A 25,148-nucleotide genomic window follows, 5' to 3' on the forward strand; every position below is an offset into this window, starting at 1 on the left:
GCTTAGGATAAAATTAGTCTAATCACACTGAAAAAATGTGATATATTAGATTGAGAAGGAAATTCTTTGCGGAACTTTTAATTTTGATTTCAAATGATGTATTTTCAAATTAGTTTTCGTTATAATACCTTCGTTTTATATATAATTTTGATGACCATTATTCGCTCTATCTAATCGTTTAAATTAAAATCGTTTTAAAACAATTATGTCTTCTTTTCAGGACGTTGAATATAAGGCGGATAAAAACAAATTTGCACAATTTTCTTATTACAACTCGCGATATCAACAAAGCATTTGCCCCAAGAACCACTACAGAACGCATAGCACAATGGTGGTTTTAAAAAATTATCTGTCGGCGACGAGAGTCTTGGAAATGATGAGCGAAGTCGTCGGCCATTGGATGTTGACAACTATCAATTAAGAGCTTTAGTCGAAGTCAGTCTACGCACAACTGTTTGAGAACTTGCTTCTGAATTGAACGTAACATATACAACGGTTTCCAACCACGTGAGAGAGACTGGAAAGACAAAAAAAAACTTGATAAATTGGTGCCTCACTAATTGTACGAAAACCAAAAGAAATGCCATTATGAAGTGTCATCTTCCCTTTTTTACTCAACAAAAACAACCCGTTTCTCGACCGGGTTGTGACTTGAGATGAAAAGTTGTTTTTTTACGACAACCGGCGACGCTAGGCTCAGTTGTTGGACGTCGATGACGCTCCACGGCACTTCCCGAAGCCAAAGTTGCACCAAATGAAGATGATGCTGTCTGGTTGTTTGGTCTCCGAATGGTCTCATCCATTACAGTTTTTTTTTGAATGCAGGCGAAACCTTTACGGCAGAAAAATACTGTCAACAAATTGAATAAATGCATCAGAAACTTCGACAACAATAGCCAGCATTAATCAACAGACAAGGCCCATTTCTCCTTCACGACAATGCCTGACCGCACGTTGCTAAACCGACACTGCAGAAGTTGAACAAATTAGGATACGAAACTCTGCCTCATCCCTCATACTCGTCAGACCTCTCCCCTATTGACTACCACTTTATCAAGCATCGCGAGAACTTTCTGCGTGAGAAATGCTTCAAAAACCTAAGCGATATCAAAAACGCCTTCAGCGACTTCATTGACATCAGAACGCACGATTTGTACGTTACTGGCATAAATACCCTTGTTTTGCGTTGGCAAACGTGTGTTGATTCTGATGGTGCTTATTTCAATCAACAAATATTTGTTTGAGCCGAGATATCTTAATCTGAATGTAAAAATTAAAAGCCGCAAGAACTCTCTTGTCAACCTGATACGTATACATAAGTAGTCTCCCACTGACTATTTCGCTGCATCACAGCTCTTCATTGTAGCTTGATAAACAAGCTCCTCGAACTGAGATCATGCGTGGAGTCGCTTTAACCTCCGCGTTATTGGTCGGCATATGCTGAATGTAAATGAATTCTCAATGTTAATTCAGCATAGCAATTTCAATAGCCGGAGAGCCGGAGAGCTCGAATTGTTGTACCTAATGAGCAGCGCCTTTAGCTTGTATGTTGGCAATTTTCAAGAGCTCTATCCAAGAGCAAGGGAAGCAATATAGTCATCTACAGACAAACTATTTCGCTGTATCTCGGCTCTTCAGTGCGGCTAGACAGTAGAACGTAAAGCCGTGATCGTGACTAGTATTTTTATTGGTCAGTAGTGGAATTCCTCTTAAACAAAGGCCTAACTGTCCTTGTTTTATATGCCGCTTTGGAGATCATTTTGATACACTCCATTATTAAAGTGGGCAAAATTAAGAGGTGACCTTATGCTAACACGTAGAGGCTAAAAAAAATCTTATACTTATTTTTTATCGTTGCTATTTTTATTTAATTTTTTTTTATTAATTAACTAATTATATGTTATTAATTAATTACTTCTCGTAGACATCCAGATGTAAAGTTAATTCTGTTTCACTTCGACAATTTAATAATTTTGGGGGGATCATTAAAATTAATAATTTCTAGCTTCTCGTTAAGCATAAACTACACGCATCAACTGAATATTTTAACAAAATACCTCGTTTACCAAGCCCCGATATTTGCACATGAAAACCCGGATAACAAAACTATTACATAAGAGAAACATGCCCTATGTTTGACACTCATTTTGCTTGAGGGCCGTTTTTGCTAAGGTGGTTTTGTTTATTCTAACACGTCGCTATGCACGATTTATTTAGTTTACTGTATATATTTATTATAATTGGACACATATTTAATTGTTTTATTTTTATAATCATCTTAATGTGAGGTTTATTTTGCGTCTACAGTTGGTTGATATTTCACTTCTATAACTTAGTTCATTTTGGGGCATTTTTTAAATATAAAATTTCTAGCTTCTCTTTTTCCTAATATATATATATATATATATATATATATATATATATATATATATATATATATATATATATATATATATATATATATACTAAAATTATTTTCACCCTAGGCCAAGGTCGTGCTACATCGATGTACATGTTTATTTGCAGTATTGGCTTGTTTACCATTTTGTGAAAGAGTCGAAAGTCAAATAATCTTTATCTTAATGATACTCTAAACGATTCATGGAAATTTAATGTTTTTCTCCATCATTCCCGAACAATAAACTCATATGATAACGTTAAATATTTTTAGTGGAAATTTACGATCTACTCTAAGAAAATTCACGTGTTATTTACATGTTATTTACATGTGATAACTTTTTATAAATAGTTCGCCTCTCTAATTACTTGAATAAGTTATTTTAAACACACACGCACATATATCTCTCTTCCTCTCGGTCTCTCTCTTTCTCTTTCTCTCTCTCTATATGTTTTTATTTGTTTTTATTAGCGATACTTTTTGAATTAATTCAATTATTTATACGAAAATGCATTTTTACTTAAATGCGAGTTGGAAATAATTTTCCCTTTGAACAATTTGTTACCCCCTAAATGAGGAGCGGCATATATATTGTGTTTAAAATATAATTATCCACTGACACGTGTTTCTTTGTGCTACTTATCATGGGGTCCCTATTTCGAATCTCGCTAGATTCAGCCACTCTGATGATTCGTAGACGACGAACCATGTGTCACTGGATATATATATATATATATATTATATATATATATATATATATATATATATATATATATATATATATATATATATACAGGGTGTCCATAAAGCCCGTGTGCACTTTAAAAAATTTATAACTTTATTTGTATTTGCAATAGAAATAATCTGTAAAATGGATTTGAAAGAAGTAAATCTATATTTTTTAAGCTTTTATTGAAATTTTATTTAACTTTCCACATGCCCTACATCATTAGCAATACAAAGGGTAATACGATTTTGCTGTTCACGAAAAACATTTGCCAAATGATTTATAGTAATGCCTGAAATCACATTAGTTATTCTAGCTTTCAAATCTTCCAGTGAACTAGGTTTGGTTGCATACACAATTGTTTTCACATGCCCCCATAAATAAATCTAATGGAGTCAAATCTGGCGAACGTGGAGGCCAATGAAATGGTCCACCCCTTCCGATCCATCTGTTAGGAAATTTCTGATTTAGAAACTGTCTTACACGCCGAGCAATGTGACAAGGAGCTCCATCTTGTTGAAACACTGTATCATCTTTCAAGTTTAATTGTTCAAGTTGCGGAATAAAGTAATTCTGCAACATATATAAGTAGCTGTCACTGTTAATAACACGATCTTCAAAAAAATATGGCCCTATCATTCGATTTATTCCCAAAGCACACCACAGATTAACTTTAAGAGAACCCCTTTCATGTTCAACGGTTTCATTTGGGTTTTCAGTTCCCCAAATTCGGCAATTATGCCTGTTAACCTTGCCACTAATGTGAAATGTTGCTTCATCAGAAAACAGTAAATTACTCACAAATGCATCATCATTGCAAAGTTTTTCATTGAACTGGTGACAGAAAGTTAGCCGTGCATAATAATCCTCTTCTAACAACTGTTGATGTAATTGAATTTTGTAAGCTTTCATATGAAGTTTTGCCCGCAGAATCGTATGCTCAGTAGACTTTGGCAGCCCGAACTCCAATGATGCCCGTCTTACAGACTTTCTTGAACTCGCATTAAAGGATTATTCTATGGAAGCAACACTTTCGTCACTGACACATGGCCTTCCAGACCGTGGTTTATCATGGACAGAGCCTGTCTCTTTAAATTTTTTCATCCATTTAACAATGGTGTTCCTATGAGGCGGTTTTTTTATTGTATTTTAGAAAAGTTTGTTACGCAGAGTATCTGGTCATTTTTAACTTTATTGTATTTTTAAAGACAACAATACCATAAAAGAGTTGCAAATAATTGTATTAACGTTATAAGACATTTAAGGTATTGTTATTAAGGCATTATTACGACATTTATGAATTAAAATAAAGATTTCTGTTTAGCTAACTTGCCATAAATATATTTGTATAAAGTGTGGCCAAGAAATCACTAAGTGATTTTAACTTTAATTTATACTTTATTTTAAGGGTACATTAATGGAATATATGACGAAGACAATCGGAATTTGTTTGAAAAAAAAATCAAAAAGAATTTATTTATGAAAAATTACATTTTTTAAATGGTTCTACTTGATTAAGATTGTATTCCCCGATTTAATTTCTGTTGTTCTCCCGCAATTTCTTTTTTCTTTTTTCTTGTTTGATGTAAACTTTTTTCTTACTGCCAGAAAAAAGTTTTTAACAGACTGAAAATTTACAGCCCCGAATTCTTATGAAGAACGAGGAAGTCAGAGCAACAATTCGCCCTTATGAAAAGTAAAATGCTCCACTTTATGTTTGCAATTGCACTGCTCGACCTTGTCCGCAATGAGGATATCCGAAGTCGCCATGGAATCGCACTGACTGAGGGCAAAATGAAAGACTACCGGCTTAGATCGTTTAGGCACTTTTCTTTTGCATCAGAAGTTTCCCGGGAGCGACCGAGAGGAAAGCTGATGATAAGATGGACAGACACCTTGCACAATTCCCTTGGTAAAACTGGCGTTTGTGATCGTCTCAAGTGGACACAAAAATCCATAATTGTGGACCACATCTTCACTCGGCATGAACATGAATGGTGGTACCTGCCATTCATGGATTAAATATAATGTATCGTTTACAGTGTGCTTCAAAAATATACGCCTACAAGAGTAATCTACAAATCGATCTTATACAGAACATTTGACAACCAGACAAATTTCTTCTTCTCTTCCTCCTCGTCCTTCTTATTCTTCAATATAAATTGCTACCAAATCAGGCTGTCTGAAGGTACCGGCTTCTTGGCCTAATATGCACCAAACATTGGTTATTGTTTTCTTTTCTTTTTCTTTTACAGAACTCAATCATGTTCTACAAAGATAAAAAAAAAAAATAACAAGAACAATTTCCTCCAAAGAACAACCAAGCTAATCACCATGAATAAATATTTGAAGATATAAAGAACTTAAAAAGAACTTCGCAAAAATTACTGAATTCAGCATTGAATCATATGAAAAGGGTTGATATGGTGTAAAACGACCAACTGACCCAACTTTAATTAAAATTATCAGTCTTCCAAATTTAACATGATTATTTTTTCGCACCATGTAGTAAAATATTAAGCCTGGTGTTTAAAGCAAGCCTCGACAAGAACTTGATTATAAGTTTCTCGTTTGAACAGCGACTTTTTAGCTAGTTTTTTTTTTTATCTAAAGCGAAAAGAAGATTATATCTACTTCGTGACGAAACTAGGATTTACGCCTCTTTTATTCCATCATCAAACCAGACTCCGTATCTTCGTTGACAGATGAATGACTTCAATAAAGATACATAATGGGAAACTAATGTTGCCATTACGCGGCTAAGTGATGTTATGATGGTGATTCAATTGGAAACTGGGGGCAAGAAAACAATTACCGCTGAAGACACATTTCTATTTGGAATCACGTGTTATCTTTACAAGTCATTTTTTTTTCAAGATGAGGAGCGGGGAATGTAGTTCTTTACTAGGAGATAGCAGGTGAATTATAATAAGCGTAAGCTTTAGAGTCATATCCTTACCAAAATACTTACAAACTAGATTACACCGAAGGTGACATACACAATGCCCAATTCTCTCACACTGTTACACGCATATATACACTGGCAAGAAACAAACGTATGCATATATTTAATTCTAACACTCGTATGATATCTCATTCTAAATTTTCTACAATCGAAGAATTATACTTTTAAAATAGGCATTTGCTTACATAAAATAACTTTTAACCGATTATAATTTTGCGCGTGCGCGCACACGCGTATATATATATATTCAAATAAATGACAACAGTCTATATTCAAAATTGTATGATGTTGACCATCTTACAAATTATTTCTTTAAGTACAATTAACAATTCTTACTAATAATATAACTGTTGCCATTAACAATTCTTGACAGCACCTGTTTCGTAGCGCAAAAAATCCCTTTAATCATTATATCAATAAATAGCAACTATCAATCCATTAAAAGAAAATAAAAAGCATATGACCATGACTGTATCTGAAAACTGGAAGGGAGGTTGCAGTGACCTTTTATTTTTTTATTTTGTTACGCTATTTGTAGTCATTTCATCTGAGGAGTTAAGGGCAGAATAGATTCATTGATTGATATAATAATTAAATGCATGATTTTGCGCTACAAAATCGGTGCTGTCAATAATTGTGAATGTTAACGTACTTAAAGGAATAAATTGCAAGATGGTCAACATGGAATTTGGAATATAGACTTTTGTAATTTATTTGTTATATGCTCTGTAATTACATTGAGTTTCATAAATTAAGGATTGGTGTAAAAATATTTTACCTTTTTTTATACCAATCCTTAATTTATGAAAAAGGTAAAATATAATTGAAAAAACATATTTCCATAGAAATATATATATATATATATATATATATATATATATATATATATATATATATACGTCTATAATTTTTTGTGTATTGATATTCCTATCAAAACCCCTTTTTCTACTTATTTAAAAAGAAAATACAATTTTGTTATATGTGGGTTGTCGAAATGCATTCATTTGCAAAAGATCTAGCTAATTTGCATATTCTTTTAAACATTCATTTTAATTAATTCCCTATTTGTTTTTACAGTTTTCTTATGGGATAATCATGTTTATTTATGTGTAATTATATTCATGCAAATATTCTACATGATTTATACTTGCGTAATATTTGCGTAAAAAGCTTATAGTAAACACAAACCTCTTTCTATATCTATGTATGCGTATATATATAGTTGTTTTAAAAAATGCTTGCCTATCAAACGTACGCATACATTCAATTCAAACATTCATATCTTTTCTTATTCTGAATTTTCTACAATCCGAAAATTCTACTTTTCAAATGTACATTTACTCACATAAAATAACTTTTAACGAATTGTAGTTTTGTATCTATCTATCTATCTATCACACACACACACACACACACACACACACACACACACACACACACACACACACACACACACACACACACACACACACACACACACACACACATATATATATTGTATACAGTAGTTATGAATAGTACCCCATGTGTTAATATGTCAAGACAGACATTTTCTAGACAACTGCAAGAAATAGGGCTGTTTAATCAAACTCCAGGGAAGAAACAACTTGTTAGTTCGAAGAATAAGAAGAGATTAGAGTTTGCAAACAGGTATGTAATTTGGACATATGAAAATTGGGCAAAAGTATTTTTCAGTGATGAAAGCAAGTTTAATTTATTTGGAAATGATGAAAAAAAAAACAATGTAAAGAGACGTATTTGTGAAAGATTAAGTGCAAAGTGTACTAAGAAAACTGTCAAGTTTGGGGGCGGAATCGTCATGGTATTTGGAATGTTTTCTAGCTTTTCACAGTTGTTAATTCTAAAAAATATTAGGTTTCAAAATGTTGTCCCTTAGTTTTGGACGCTACTGTATATAAATTATATATATATATATATATATATATATATATATATATACATATATATATATATATATATATATTGTTAGTTTAAATTATATTAAAGAGTCACCATGTACCAAGACCCAAAGGCCGGTCGAAGATAAGGGTCAATGGATGTCAGGTGGATACTGAAGTAGCATTGTGATAATTGATAACGATGGTGCAAATTGGACAGAGGTTGATTATTTAAGACGACGGCTCTACAATAATTTGTTTATATTGGACTTGGAAACGACCATGTTTTAGAGAAGTGCAGCTCTATGAAATAAACTTTGCTAATGGAAGCTTCGCATAGAGAAAAAGGGAACTTATGAACAGTGTTTGTAGATGGACGAGTTTTGTGGTACGGGAGAAAACATAGATTGAAGGTCACGCGATCAACTGCCATAAAAAAACGACAAACTAGAGTCAAACTACGCTATTTAGTTGCAGAATTGAACTCTACAAACTTTCTACAAGCATTTCTTTTTTAGGTTTGCCATGTTTTGCTTCTAACAAATGAACTCACTAAACTAATAAAAACTCCGCCATTTCTCAGCCCACACCTTTTGTATAATACTAACAACTACTGGTTTTGTTCCAAATTTTACAAACAGTAGTAAACGAAATATAGTTTCCTTTTTCACTTCTTGTATCTTTTTTTTTTCATAGTTCTCTGTTATAAAATTTCCCAACCAATGAACATTTACTTTTTTTAATGGATTCTTTTTACTTTTTTTAAGAAAAACACTACAGACAAAACAAGAATCCACTTGGTGTAAGTAGTTTAAAAGACAACACAACTTCAAGGTGAATAATATTAAATAGTTAGATTCCAACCCAATTTTCCCCTCGGTCAGAAACATCGCTCATGAAATGTGAGGATTCAATAACTAAATAAGGGGAACGATAATTACCAAGGCATATTGCTATTAAAATTTATTAAAAATTTATTATATGCTATTAAAATTTATTAAAAAATTATTATATGCTATTAAAATTTAAACTATTACCAAGGCATATTGCTATTAAACACATATGGGTTGGTTCTCGATTGGATGAAGAATCTTTTTTACTGAAGCAATTTTTTTTTGTCTTAAATAAAGAACTGAATATCATTTATTAAATACCGACCTTGTGCTTAACTTTCCCTTTGTGGGGAGAAAAGTGAATATGGACCATCAACTATTTTTTTTCATCATCGTAAAGTGCATTTGCATAATTATGACGATCACTGTTTCGATTGGCAGGCAGATTTTGGGGCAACCTACACACACACACACACACACACACACACACACACACACACACAAACAAACAAACAAACAAACAAATACACACACACATACCACCATGTGGACGTGTCCGCGTGTGGTGGTTCAAAAGTTCATTGACTTTCAATTGTTTCCATTCCCCCGTTGTTTGCGTCTGCACATGCGCTGCAGGAGGCCCGTCTATCTGGTTTGATAGCGTCGAAAGTCCATCATTCGACAATGGCCGGTGACAATGTCTGAATGTGTTATTAATTTGCTTGCCCCGCAGGGTCGAATTGCTGCATAAAAACAAACAAACAAACAAACAAACAAACAAACAAAAACGACGACTTGAGACAATGTTTAAGAGATCGACCGGCAGCATTGCTATACGATTAAACATTTACCTTCTTTCTCTTTCGTTCAATCTTTTATTTTTACCTTTTTACATATTCCTTTATTCTTACATTAGGCCTTCTCTTTCTCGTGTAAAATGCTACGGCCGGGTTTATATATGCATTAGACCACCCGTAAGCCGTTGGGGTTAGCATTTCTTGTATGTAATATTAAAACAGTTAATTTCTTGTCCTGACACTAGTTCATAATCATATACCCCCTCCCCACTCTCTATCTGTACCTAAATCTGAACGCAAATTCCGTAAACAAAGCTTCTTTTCTAGAACTACTCGCCCGTGAAACTCTGTTTCGCTGGTCTGCTTTCCAGATGGCTACAACATGGTCGTCTTCAAGTCCAATGTAAACAAGTACTTGTTTATTATCCTATCAAATAATTAATTCTTTTCCAATTTGCATTACTAATAACCACTACGTTGTTGTATCAGTGACCACCGAGTGGCCTTCGGGCCTTGATAAGTGGTGAACCCCTCGTAGGAAAAAAGATTAAGGTCAGGGGATTTTAGAAAATCAAATGCATTTTGATGTCCTCATTCTTTCCAACTCTAGTTTGCTTTACGTTTCCTCTTTTTCTTTACCCTTTAATCTTTCTTTCTTATTTACATAATTCCATTCGTCTCAGAAATTCTGTTATCATTTGGTCTCTATTTACATTATACGCCTCACTCTGTAAAACATTGATGTATAGATTAGGTGTGTACGGATAACGTTCATACAAGCCGAATTATAAGAGAAGTGAGGAGAGGAAGAAGGACTGATGTAAATTATTAAAGGAGATAGTATTAAAAATGAGAAAGAGAAAAGAACAGAATAGAGAGAGAGAGAAAGAGAAAGAGAGAGAGAGAGAGAGAGAGAGAAAGAGAGAGGTGGAGAGAAAGAAGAGAGAGACTGAAGATAGAACAAAAAGCGTGGATGGAGAAAAAAAGAGGAAAACTAGAGTCTATTATGATATGCATAAAAAGTTTTATTAATATTTGGAATTTTCAAATATTTATTTAAATTTATTCGAATATCCTTAAACAAGAGAGACGGGAGATCGCGAGAGGAGGGTTAGAGAGAGAGAGTAGAAATGAAATGAGCTAAAAAAAAGGGGAGGAGGAAAGAAGGGGGGGGGAGAAGAACTATTATGGCATCACAAGTGAGTTTCATTAATACTTGCAATTTCTTGGAATTTCTAAAAGGCTTTCATAAATATTCAATAGTTAATCACACACATGCCCCCCCATATATATATATATATATATATATATATATATATATATATATATATATATATATATATATATATATATATATATATATATATATAACAAATACTGAACCAACGGGGTACGGGTAGTCTTTACTACTGTTGTAATTCAATATGCAAAATTCTGATTGGACACTCATCACTCGCGTCAGTAAAATATACAGGTCCACTTTAGTCCCCCAAAAGCACTCGACTTTTTATTAGCCCCTTTTTTTTGTTGTTTATTTTTGATCTTCGCTTTCCATCTCGTTCCACTTGTTATCCCCCCCTCCCCACCACCATGTCTTATTCGTATATTTCCTCTCTTGCTATGTGACCTGTTCATTCTTTTGTACCTGAAGCACAAAGGATGAACAGTTAATAGGAAGAGAGGACGTTTTAATGTGAAGTTCCTCGCATTAAACGATTATTTCCTTAAGTGCCGCCATTTCGATACGTACTCTAATCAGGCCACTTCATCTTTAAGCATCTCTTTTTTTCGCGTTACTTACATCAAGCCCCAACATCAAATGTCCTTCAGACAGATGGGTTTTTTTTTTTCCGAACCAATCTATTTTGGATAGATGTTTTGTATTTTTTTACAGGGGAGTCACCACTTATCAAAGCCAAAAGACCACTCGAAAGCAAGGTCCGATGCCTCCGTTCAGTCTCGAAAGACAAAGGATACCCCCTGTAGGGACAGCTGCGCGTTTAATTATGGAGCAAGAGTTACGCAATCCTCAACCACACCTCTCCTGAATCGGCAGTGTTTGAGTCCAGTGGCAAGGAAAAGTCCAGGACGACTGGAAACAATGCCGAGATAGGCAGAGAGCATATAAAGCACCTGGATGTCCCAAATGGTCACCCATCTGGTACTGGCTAGGCTCATCGTTGCTTAACTTCGGTGAACTGATGGGATGTGTGTCAAACGTTATTATGCCGTAGTGCATGTACAGTGATGGAAATTGGGTAAAAGTTGACTATTTAAGAGGACAGCTCAGCACCCGACAATCAGTAAAATCTCACTCCTTCACAGTAGAGATTCATAGATGTAAGAAGGTTTTCTACTCTAATAGTTTTTTTTTCCCCAGAACTACTACTCTGGAACTCCCTTCCGGGTTTCTGTTTTTCCAATTGTACTGACATGCAGAAGTTCAAGCATAATGTGAACAGACATTTTACTGCTCAACTCCCTACATAGTATCCCTGCAACATGTCCCCGATAGTAGCCCACCACATCAAAATGGCACTGTGCATTGTTTGGGGTGAAAATTGACTTCACAAATTGTTTACATGTGATTTGAAAAGACCATGTTGTAGTTAGCTGGAAAGCCGGTTAGCGGAACAGAGTTCCACAGGTAGGCAGTTCTAGGAAAGAAGCTTTGTTCATGGAAATTGCGTTTGATTTAAACACAGATTGAATGGGGAAATTTGGTGATAGTGGTTGTAGTTAAGCAAGTGCTCTTTGTGAAAATTTGGGTGGGGGTACCATGGATTGAGCAAAGTCAGGCTCGCAACGTCTCAAATGTGGTAAGGGTATTCCATTTTAAGACGTACCTATCTTTTATACAGGTAGAGGATTGCGTCGTGTGTGAGATATCTTCTTGAGCGGTAGAATGACGCAACCATTTTTTCCAGCGACCCTCGCAGCTGATTTTATATGTCTTTCACTTCAGGTTAGGAGTTAATGTCAGTCCAAGAATCTTTTATAGTAGGATGCTCTTTTGAAACTAGAACTAGTCATATATACTGGAGCCAGGTGGGGATCAGTATGTTGGCGGTGAAAACACAGAAGCTTGTTTTTGGATACGTTAAAATTAACCACCCATCTTTTCCCCCCACTGCATGGCGTGCTCAAACGTTTTGCTAATGGTGTGTTTTTAGTTAGAGTTTTTTTTATTAAAAAAATTTTTCGTTAAGTATTTGTACTATAACAGTTTTTCGTATTATTTGGATTTTTCAAACCACTATTATATTTAATACTAGCAGGCCGGCCGGTGTTGCCCAGTCATAAAATATGCATAAATGTTATATTTTGATTAATGGAGAATTCTTATTTATTATGGATAGAAATATCGCAAGTATTAAATTAAAATTTCTTTAAAAAATATGAAGTAAAAAAACGGAAAGAAACTCAGACATGCATACGAGTATTGTGTTTTTTTTTCTAAACAGTTCAGTTTTTGTAAGTAAAACAAATACTCGAGCTGAGATCGAAACCAAAACCTAAAGACAGTGAGTCAAGTACGATAACCATTAGGCAAACATAACACGTTCTTTAAAAAGTGTTTTAAAACCTACTTATCCTTAACACAAATAATCTGTAACGTGAACGATTCACGCATGCTCATTTGTGGAAGTGTTGACAAACAGATTTAAAAAATCCGTAAGAATTTTCCAATTTTGACCCCTTGGAAGCTCTTTTTCCAGATGAAAACCGATTAAATAGTTTTCCACATGTCTGAATACTCTATATACCACATTTCAAGTCTGTAGATAAAAAATTGTTGAGTATATAGGTTGAGAATTGCCCTTACACACATTCTTACATTTATAGATGTATAGATATAATATCTAAAAATAAGTTTATTGCTCCTATAGAATTGGCTGCAAGGGCCCGTGTCGTATTGGATGAAATACTTGATGAATATTCAGCTGTAAGCTACACTCTTCTGGAGATTAAATTCTCAGTGCAGACGATACTAAAACAATTACAATTGCGAATTACTTAGAACTTTTGGCCTTTTGGTCAAGATCAAAGTGTAGTATTTGCCTTTTTTCTGTTGTTCTTGGCCTTCGGGACAAGATCAAAGTGTAGTATCTGTTCCGGCAGATACTGCACTTAAGATAATTTGTACCAGTCAATGGAGGGGAAACCCTCTATACTGGGAACCGCCTGGGTAATACCTAGGAGGTCCACCCTTCCAGGCCTTGCCACCGGGCTTTCCGGTGGGGCAAGTTTATTGCTTGCTGCCTGAGGCGCCCCGACCGGGGAATGCCGACGGGGTTACTCAGGCAATTTTTAAAATTGCAGGAGTGCCCCTCCTTTAGGGGAGCCTGCGGGGTTCCCACTTTCCGGCCTTGTGCCACATAATGCTGATGTGGGCAGCATTTAAATAAAAACCCTCTATACTGGGACAATTATTATTTTTGGTAACCAGAGTGACCCCTTTTAGGGGAGCTGGTTTTTACCTCACATTAAAAACGGCCTTGTGCCTAATTTGCTCAGTGGGGGAGCAAATAAATACCATCAAAGTGTAGTATCTGTTCTGCAGATGCTGCACTTAAGATAATTTGTACCAGTCAATGGAGGGGAAACCCTCTATACTGGGACAATTATTATTTTTGGTAACCAGAGTGCCCCCTTTTTGCCTACTTTTAGGGGAGCTGGTTTTTACCCCACATTAAAAACGGCCTTGTGCCTAATTTGCTTTGGTGGGGAAGCAAATAAATACATCAAAGTGTAGTATCTGTTCTTCAGATGCTGCACTTCCATTTCTTGTTCTCTTTCGGTGGAGAAACAGTCCTTCACGACTGAGACAATTTTTTATTTTTGTACCTTTTCTCTACGTTAAAAAACGACCCTGGTGTCTAACTCTGTCCCGTGGGGAGGCATTGTAAATAGGTACTTAGAACTTCTACCTAGTCATGGCTGATGGAACCTGATCATACTACCGTAATTGAGTTTTTTTTAGATGAGTTTGGTATGTAATTTTTTTTTTTACCTTGGTAATTTAGTTCACAAAAATTATTTTGCCTGTGAAATATATTTGATTTATATGATGTTGCTATGTTTATTAAATGTATTTTCTAAATGTGTGTGTGTTAGATGCTTGAACGAATTAGTTATTTTCTCTCGGCAAGGTATTTTACATAAATGTTTTTACATACGAAATGTATTTCAGTTTGATGTTTTATTTACATCTTTTGATTAGGAAATACCTGTTTTAGATGCTTCACCTTAAAGTGTTTTCTGGTGCTACCAGAGCAGGCTGTCTGGAGCTATTGGCTTCCTGAGCACCTAACATTGATGCTTTTTGTTTTTCTACTTCCTTTTGCAAAACTTAATTATTTTCTGAAAAACGAAAACCAAAAACAACAACACACCTTTTCCCTCTGTTCGCATTTCCCCTTTCCCGTCATATCCCCCCCCCCCGCGTCCTGACCGGTTCTCTAACTTAACATGTACCAAACATTAATACTAGTGAAGGGACGATTCCAATATTTTTTACCGATTTCGTACTAAATTCCTGATTCTGATTCCGATTCTTTATAAATCTCTAAATATTTAACTAAAGAGTTTTTATTTTCCCGGTTTCTGTAAAAAACAAACAAGCAAAAAAAAAAAAAAAAAAAAAAAAGAAAAACCATGTTAAATATGCACATATTTTAGCTTTACTGGTATTTTAAATCAATAAATATTGATTATTTTATCATTATTACCATTATTCATTACCAGCATAACGGGATTTGGCATGAAATAACTGTAAAATGGTTTATATGCCGCAAAACAACCAAACCAAACTATAATGTTTTAATTTGAGCTATTTTGTTTAGCAAGGTATTTTAGAAAAATGTTTCAATTTATTTTTTGATACTCTTGCATTAATTATGTTATATTTGTGCACAGGCAATGCTTCGAAGCAAGATGTTTTAGATAGCAAATGCATTTAAAAAAAAATGCTTGGCCAAAAACATCCAACTAAAATACATGTGTATAATTTGAACTACTATTTTCATCTTCCAATTTTCACAACGTTCCAACGGATAAAATACTTGGTTAAATTCCAACGGATAAAATACTTGGTTAAATTCAAGTTTCAGTAAAACTATTCTCGATGTTGAAATTTCAATCCTTATAATAATGCAACATATAATATACTGTTTATTTATAGATAACATATTTATCTACGGAAACATTTTCCGTCGTACTACGGTCCATCAGCGTGAATAACTATGCCAGGATTAGAACCCATGATCAAAGAGCATGTATATGGGTACGATAATCCTTTCACCACAGACTTACTTGCTAGTTTATTGCTTATCAAATTATGTTGCAATATTTCTGTTGTTGTTTTAGCTACAAACTTATTGGCATCTCTCAGCTCCGTTGGATTTGGTTGGTTCGTTGTTTTTGTTTTACGGCATATCAACCCTTTTCGGGTTATTTAATGCCGAATCCAAAGATTTTGAAGAAAAAATTTTTCATAGAGTGTATTTGTTGTTTTCAAGTCGGTTTCTATTTAACCCATAGTTGGGACCCTAACAGGTACTACCACTCCGGGTCAGAGTGGACCTGGGAGCAATGGTAATTAAAGGGGTGGCTTCCCACTCCCCAGAGCCCGCAAGCTGGGGCCTCACCACTGGATATAGTTTAAGGTCATATCCAGGACCCCCATTGAGGGACTTTTACCCTCTGCAGGGGGGGGGGGGCAGTCGATGTATTCTAATGCCCCACCGATAGGGCCCTTAGCTCCGTTGGAGTCTTTTGGCGAGTTTTCTTCCTTTACATATGCATTATCTCTCCACATTTTAGGGATGTGTGCGCGCGTGCGCACACACACACAATGCATATATTTGTTGCTTATTTTTTATAATTAAAATAGTTATTCACGGGTAAAGTACAGGTATAAATGATACTCTTCTCGGAGGTTGAAGGTTCAATCCTCAGTGCGGGTGATACAAAGAATACAGTTGCGAATTATTTTGGGCTTCTACCCAGACATGACTAACGATATGAGAGAATTCTCGTGAATTAAATAAAGGGTTCCGTTCGGAATCCCGTGTAGATTCCAGAGTTTGACAAAAAGATATCAGAGTTTGACAAGATAAACCTGAAAAAAAAAAGCCAGAAAATACATAAGCCGAAACATTGTGAAAATAAAACTCAAGATGTTAGCTAGTCTGTATAATTCAAACTAGCTGGACCTGTGGAAATTCCACATGGGACTCATTCATATATAATATATTGCTGTTGGCATTCTGTAGATGTTCAAGTGTAAATGGAGACGCTCTGATATTATTGTAGCTTTTTTATTAAAATTGCAAAAGTATTTTTCTAAGCTAGCGCGAATGCCCGGCGAAGATTTCGTACATGTTATTATGTACTTCTATCGATTTTTATATATTATAAAGTTGCGATTTCAACATATATATATATATATGACTTGGGTGCATTAACTTGAATCGAAACCTAAATACAAACTTATGAAAAAAATGTGCGCATATATATATATATATATATATATATATATATATATATATATATATATATATAGTCATCCGCATACAGTACTGTTTCCTGTTTTACAACTCATCAGTGCGGCTATACAAACAACTACCTCAAGCCAGGATCGAAACCCGATCGCCCAAACGACAGCCCGAGCTTCTAACCGTTGTGCTATACGGGTAGTGAATTAACACTGTTTTGAAGATCTAATATTTACACAATACGCTAATGGTATTTTGCATATCACTTCCCAAATGTTCAACCTAAGATAGGGAGCATTATAGTCATCCACATACAGTACTGCTTCGCTGTTTCACAGCTCATCATATAACTTGAGTTTCTTTCAGTCATAATCGAAACCGAAACATAAACTTATGAAGAATTCTTGATAAAATTTTTTATTAAAAAAAAATAGATTACTGAAACGGTGACTGGTATGAAAATGTCTCTGCCGAAGATTTGTCACGGCCGAATGTAGCGGTCGCTACACCTCTCAATCAAAATTGTACTGGTAATAACTACCATTAGGTATGAAGCAATAATTTTTATGCATAGTATATATATTTTTTAAAAAGGTGAACATATTTCAAATATTTTTTTTTTCGAAAAATGACCGATTTCACCAAACTGGATGGTAAATTTCAAAACAGCCTGTACAAAAATATATATTTTCATTAGATGCTTTTGCATTAGAAATGTTTTTGTTGTTTAAGTGTGTTTTGTTGTTGGATTTTTTTGTCTCGGTTTTCGTTACATGTTTTTGCGTAGTTAATATATTTTAGTTAGATTTAGCTAATAAGAATCATATATCAACATTAAACCACTCATCGTCTTTGTATTTTTATAGGCGAAGTCTTTGAGTCAGCTGTTTTTTTTTTTTTTTTTTTCGCCTTCGTCGGTTGACCGAATAAACAGAGCCATCCTGAGCGTTAACCTATTTATTTAATTCGCGGGGAGTTTATGCAAAATCTGTACCAGCGAAGGTCATGGCCATATTTCAACGTAGACATCGGCAAGATTTATTTAACGTAGTCATCGTCTTAGACGGTAGTGACAAATTAGCACGTGGGGGACAAAGGTTGACCTTTTTAACAATTATTTTTTGTCCTTTCCAATTATTAGTTCCGGGATTGAGTTATGTGTGAGTAAATCTGCTTTATTTGTTCTATTAAAGCGTAATTTATAATTAAATGAACACTCTACTCATCTTTCTCTCCCTCTCTCTTTAAATATCACTTGGATATCTATATATTTCTCTCGAACCTCTCGCGCTATACTGTGTCATAGTGTGTATATATATATATATATATATATATATATATATATATATAAGAAAATTTGTCTGTATCTGTAAAAAGTTCGTTTCTTTATGGACTTCAAAATGGGTGGTTCGATTTTTATGAAATTTCACACCAAGGCATTTTATGTGCCTGGCAATGTTCTTAATCGATAATCGAAATAATCGAATGAACAGACGAATTTTGACGAAAGTTTATACGTTACACAGCCTAAAATCATAAGTGCATTTGAGAAGCTGTAAGGCCCGATATATAAAATCAAAAGTAAGTTCTTCGATATGACAGGGGCACGTTCAAAATGGATGTTTCTATTTAAAACACAATTGCACCATAATACTTTTACTTAACTTCAAGCCATTATCACCGCATAAGCAATAAGGCCAGGCATATAAAGCAGTAAGGCCAGGCATATAAGATAACAGTAAGTTCTTCGATATTATAGGAGAGCGTTCGGAATGATTTTTCTCGTAAGAGCACAATCGAACAATGATATTTGCCTTTTGAATTTTAAACTTTAATTGAAGTCATTATATATAAAAATAATTTTATTAAATCAGCAGTAGGTTCTCTACAGTGCAATGTAGACTACAATTATTGTAAACTAATCATTATGGGGATGTATGTGAAGCTTGCTCCAGGTACACTGAATAAATCCCCAACTACGACCGGCAATTAATAGATTCGATTGAAAAATGGGCGATTTCATCGATTTCGATAAAAATAAAATTATAGGACTATGAAACAATCGCAGATCATTGTTCAAACTGAGGAACGTCGGGTTTCCTTGCTATTATATATATATATATATATATATATATATATATATAAGAAGGCTATAGCAATACAGGGAACCGACTGTTGTATTGGCGTGACATGGACAAAAATTGACGAATGAAAGTAGGTCTTTTTTGTTTTATTATTTTTAACTTCGTATATCCATTTATATTTCAAGATAATCACAATACAAATCAGTAAATATAAACTTACTGTTTGATATAACCGGGACGGCGGAGATCTTAACATTTCGAGAATATATCTCTTTTTCAAAAGAAAAGGGGGTTAGAAATGTCCTTATAAATGAAATATCGTAAAGCAGAACACTTATATATGTATATATATATATATATATATATATGAGGAAGAAGAAGATATATCTTACACTCTTGACGAAGTCTAGCATAACGCCCTTCTCATAAAAATGAATCCGTACGGCATCTGATTATATTAAATATTCGCCTAGTAAGACGAGTATTTAATATAATAAGATTCTTCTCACTCAAAAAGACCAAGGTTTTTCCCAAGCTAACATAACATTAATGCGGGTGTGCTCCAAAGGTCGATCTTTGGATCTTATTATTCCTAATTTTAATAAACAACCGCCCTGATGAAATTGTTTTCAAGATGATTATTTTACTGATAACACCACACTCCTTTCTCGACATATGGGACAAACGAACACTCCCGTATCCAAGGCAATGGCCCAAACCTCAGAAAATTACACGTCTTTAGTGGAATAGAGACACAAATTGGTAGTAACATTTAATACTTCTAAGACAAATACATTTTTAGTATGAATATATAAGAAAAATTTTAACAATTATAAATCTTTTCAAACACTGAATTCCATGGCTAACAGCACTCTAACGGAGTCCATCATTCAAACTCTTCGGTTTAACTTTTATGTCTAACATGGATTGGAACAAATAATTAAAATACATTGCCAATGCTTCCGCAAGAAAGTTGGATCCGTTCCACCTTGCAATAAAACTTCGCAAACCTGCCAATACTTCCACAAATAATGTTTTATTCCTTTATACCATGCAAGAAAATTTCTTCAAACTGCCAATGCTTCCAAAAGAAAGTTTGATCCCTTTCACCTTGCAATAAAACTTCTCAAACTTGCTAATGCTTCCACAAGACAGTTTGATCCCTTCTCTACTTCTATTTGGTAGAATCTGCACTTGTAATTGCTGACACTAATGACTGTTATACATTTTTTAAAAAATTATATGATACTTAAAAAATATCGTTATAATAACTCCACAATTTTCAAAAATAGTTCCGTACATGCATAAGACACTTAGGTTCGAAAAAAAAAATCAAGCAAAATGCGTTTGGATGTATCTACAATCGCATAATCATCTCTGCCAATTTGTGAGTATCTCTTGAAGGAAGCGTTGGCAACGTCTTAAGGAACCGCAGAGTTCCGGGAAATCTGATTCGTTAACTGTGGTCAAACTGCACGCAAAGGAAGTAAATAATACTAATTACTTTTCTGTTTTTCTATTTTTTTTAGATTAGAGTTGACTATACGTATTATTTGGATTATTCTAACAACTGTTCACAGCTTTGGCGTGATTTTTACCATGCTTCGGTCGATGTAATCACCGACTTTCAACAGATGTATCTTGTCGAATTCGCGAATCTTTTTGTCGAAGGAGCTGTGGTGTATAGATAAAGCATTTGGTAAAATTCAGTTGTAAACTTACACTCCTCTGAAGCTTAAAGATTAAATTCTCAGCGCGAGCGACACTTAATATACAATTGCAAATTATTTAGGACTTCTACCTACTCATGCTACTCCCGTAGACTAAATAAAAGGGCTCTCTTCGAAATTTCTTTCAAATTTCCGAGTTCGTCAGAAAAATTCCCTGAGTTCGACAGAATGATTCTTAACTTCGCCAAGTAACAATTGAAGAAGGTCGGAGGTTACATCGACTGAAACTTTGCAAAAAATAACACTCAAAACGAGAACAGAAGTACGAATAATGTAAATAATACGAACTAGCGGGACATGTGGAAATTCCACAGCGGCAGTAGAAATAATTGTCGATTTTATTTTCAATAACAATTATTTCTAATTAAAGATGTTATTTATAGGATTAAAAGACATTTATTCTTACCATGAGTCTATTTAAAAAAAAATAAACAATAACACACGTTCATAGATTAAAGGTACTAATACATTATTAAACACCCATTTTTACATTACAATGTTACGAACAAATTTTCTATGAGAAATCGTGTCAAGAGGCCATTAATACAGGATAATAAGGCTTCATTAAGAAAATAAACAAATTAAAACAAAAAAAAACGCGTTTTCTTTAAAACGTACGACTCAAAAACTACATCATTTTTTCTTTTGCGTCTATCGAATGATCCTATCTATTAAAAATAAGAATAGAAAGTGATAACTAGACTTATGACAACAGCATATTCTTTTCATTGTTATGACTCTCGAGTATGTATCCGTTGATATATTATATGTTTTTATATAGAGTGATGTGGTTCTCGGTTGATTAACTGTGTCGGACTCTGTGGGATATATATATATATATATATATATATATATATATACACATATATATATATATATATATATACACATATATATATATATATATATATATATATATATATATATATATATATATATATATACACACATATATATATATATATATATATATATATATATACTCGAGAGTCAAATCAATGAAAAGAATATGCTGTTGTCATAGCCCTAGTGATAAAATACTACGGACATTGAATTAGCGTATACTGTACTACGGTATTAATATATAGATAATTACTTTCTTTTTTTCGAACCGGGGCACGCACCTACGCATGGTATCTGAATATGTATTTGCCGCCTCTATTTAATAATGGCTTCAAACGTGAACGTTACGACAACAAAAGCATTCATATCTGAATAAACTCGAGGAAAATTTTAACTGTTGAATCGATACTTCTTTATTTGTGAAGTCCGAAAACGTGCGCAAAGAAATAATTTAATGTGCGTAATATTCTATTTCCCTCTATCCTTCTTTTTAATAAATAGGATCTTCCGATCGAATAATTGATAATCTGGAAACCGTGACACACGTACGTACGTTAACGGAACTACGGTATTAATATATAGATAATCACTTTTTTTTTTATAACCGGGGCACGCACCCACGCATGGTATCTGAATATGTATTTGCCGCCTCTATTTAATAATGGCTTCAAACGTGAACGTTACGACAACAAAAGCATTCATATCTGAATAAACTCGAGGAAAAGCTTAACTGTTGAATCGATACTTTTATTTGTGAAATCCGAAAACGTGCGCAAAGAAAAGCATCAAAAGTGTCTAAGTTGATAAAGCGAACACCTCTCCTTCCCCATTACACGCAGTCAATCTAAGGGATTCAATGAACAACGACTAGGAAATATGTTGGCTGATGTTTACTCTAACGTATACTCTTTATAAATAAGTTGTTTATTTAACTTTCAGGTGAGGGTGTATATAATTGAATTTACGTTAATTCATTTAGACTCACCCTTTTTATGTAACTTAGAAAAACAGAACAATTTATAAAAAAAAGTCTGTCCTGATAAGAAAAGTTTGTGTAATTCTCCCTCATCTATGCAAAAACAAAGACAAAGAAAAACATTTATGATATATGTACTCGTGACAGAAAGAAAATATCGCAGATAAAAAAAAAATCACGTAGATTAATCAAGTAGTTGTATTTTTTATAAAGAAAATCCTTTTTCGGGGATTAATAGGAAATCGTAGGTATTACGAGAAAGTGAAAAGCTGATTTTAAACTCACGTACACTTTTACGTCACTGTTTTAACTTCTGAATTCGGATTTCTGAAACGTGTTTTAAAGTGGAATTTATCTGTGATGTATTTTTACTCTTTCCCATAACCTTCCCCATGTTAAGAATGGCTTTCTAAAATGTAGCAATTTTGACTGATTTGAAATTATCTCTGTTGTCCTTCAATTTATTTTGAAAATGGTGTCGAAAGATCAATTGTTGCTTAGGAATGAAATATGATTTTCTTTATTTAAAATATAACTATTTGATCAATTTACGTAATTTTTGGCGTACGATATTATCTGTTTGTCACGGGTACATAAACTATAAAGATTTTTCTTTATTTTTGTGTTTTACATGGGGATGAGTTATGAATTTGCAGCGAAAATTATCGCTCTTTAGTTAAATATAAAGTTTATAGAAAAAAAATAGTCGGGCCAAGTAACGATTTGTGATCTCTACCGTTCCAAGTAACTTATCTTTACCTGGTTACTACGTAGTAACTGATTTTTTTATCAGTAAAATTTAAATCTCTTATATGAGTATTTATTTAAATTAAACTATTAACAAAGTTTATTAACCCAGGGATGGAACGTTCACTTATTCTTACTTGAAAATGCCTTGGCGTCCCTTCTGTGTATCTGACAAGGTCTGGGGATCTTGAAAGTGTGGAACAGTCTGGAGTCGCTTATCTTTATCTGGAAGATTCTGAGGTCGCTTATCTTTGTCTGGAAGAATTTTCTACCACTTGCTTATCTTTACCTGGAAAATCTAGCACCACTTATGTTTATCTTGAAAATTCTGAGGTCGCTTATCTTTGGAAGAATTTTCTATCACTTGCTTATCTTTACCTGGAAAATCTAGCACTACTTACGTTTATCTGGAAAATTCTGAGGTCGCTTATCTTTGTCTGGAAGAGTTTTCTATCACTTGCTTATCTTTACCTGGAAAATCTAGCACCACTTACGTTTATCTGGAAAATTCTGAGGTCGCTTATCTTTGTCTGGAAGAGTTTTCTATCACTTGCTTATCTTTACCTGGAAAATCTAGCATCGCTTACGTTTATCTGGAAAACTCTGAGGTCGCTTATCTTTGTCTGGAAGAGTTTTCTATCACTTGCTTATCTTTACCTGGAAAATCTAGCACCGCTTACGTTTATCTGGAAAATTCTGAGGTCGCTTATCTTTACCTGGAAAAGTCCAATGTCGCTCGCGTTTATATATAAAGGTTTGGCGTCGTTTATCTTTATCTGGAAACGTCACTTATCTTAATATGGAAAAAGGTGAGATATCTCATCTTTATCTGGAAAGAAACTGGGTCAATTTTCGTTACTCTGGCAATCAAAAGGGATGCTGATCTGAACCCCAAAAGTCTAATTTTGTCAGGGTAAAATAGGAAAAGTATTGAATAAAACTCAAATTTTACCTCGGTAAAATACTCAATGGTTAAAATGCAGGAAATTGCGTCGGTAAAAAACGTCTATCGAAATATGATGATATTTTACAATTACATTCCATTTAATAAGTTTACAGTTACACGAAGAAAATGGTTTTGTTATCCTAGAAAATAGTCTAATTCAGGCGGGAAGAATGTCATTAGTCATACACTTCTAAAATATAAATGCATTTCGATAAGAAATAAGTAGACTTTTAATATTTGATTTTCTATTTAATAATAGATTCTTGGGTACTTATATAGCATTGGTCACATGTGAAAATCACATTCCAAATGAAAACTATTTGATATAAGTACGTATCATGAGTATCCCCACTAAAATTAGAATAACGATAATCGAGTAGAAAAAGGACTAGAACTTTTTATCTATCTATAAAAGCGAGAATGTGTATGTGTGTGTCCGTGTTCATGTGGAACACTCTTAACCTATTTTTCAACGAATTTTTGATCGGCAGACTTGAAACTTGGTATATAGGGTATTCAAACATGTATAAAACTATTTACTCTGTTTTCACCTAAAATGGGGCTGCTAAAGGGTCAAAATTGAAAAAATAGTACTGGGGAGAAGGGTCATCGGATTTTTATGTTTGTCAACTGTTTTACGACTGCGCATGCACGGATCGTTCATATGGCAGCTTTCTTTATGTTAAAAATAAGTAGGCTTGAAAA

At 34.0% G+C, this 25,148-nt stretch overlaps 1 protein-coding gene across 4 annotated transcripts in view; it reads left to right on the forward strand.

Moving 5' to 3' along the window:
* LOC145287879 (uncharacterized) overlaps window positions 1-25,148 on the forward strand; it is a 426,488-nt gene that overhangs the window by 331,558 nt on the left and 69,782 nt on the right. The gene's annotated exons all lie outside the window — the stretch shown is intronic.

The sequence above is a fragment of the Euprymna scolopes genome, chromosome 11, assembly GCF_053919585.1.
Source record: "Euprymna scolopes isolate OS-2025 chromosome 11, ASM5391958v1, whole genome shotgun sequence".
Lineage (NCBI taxonomy): Eukaryota > Metazoa > Mollusca > Cephalopoda > Sepiida > Sepiolidae > Euprymna > Euprymna scolopes.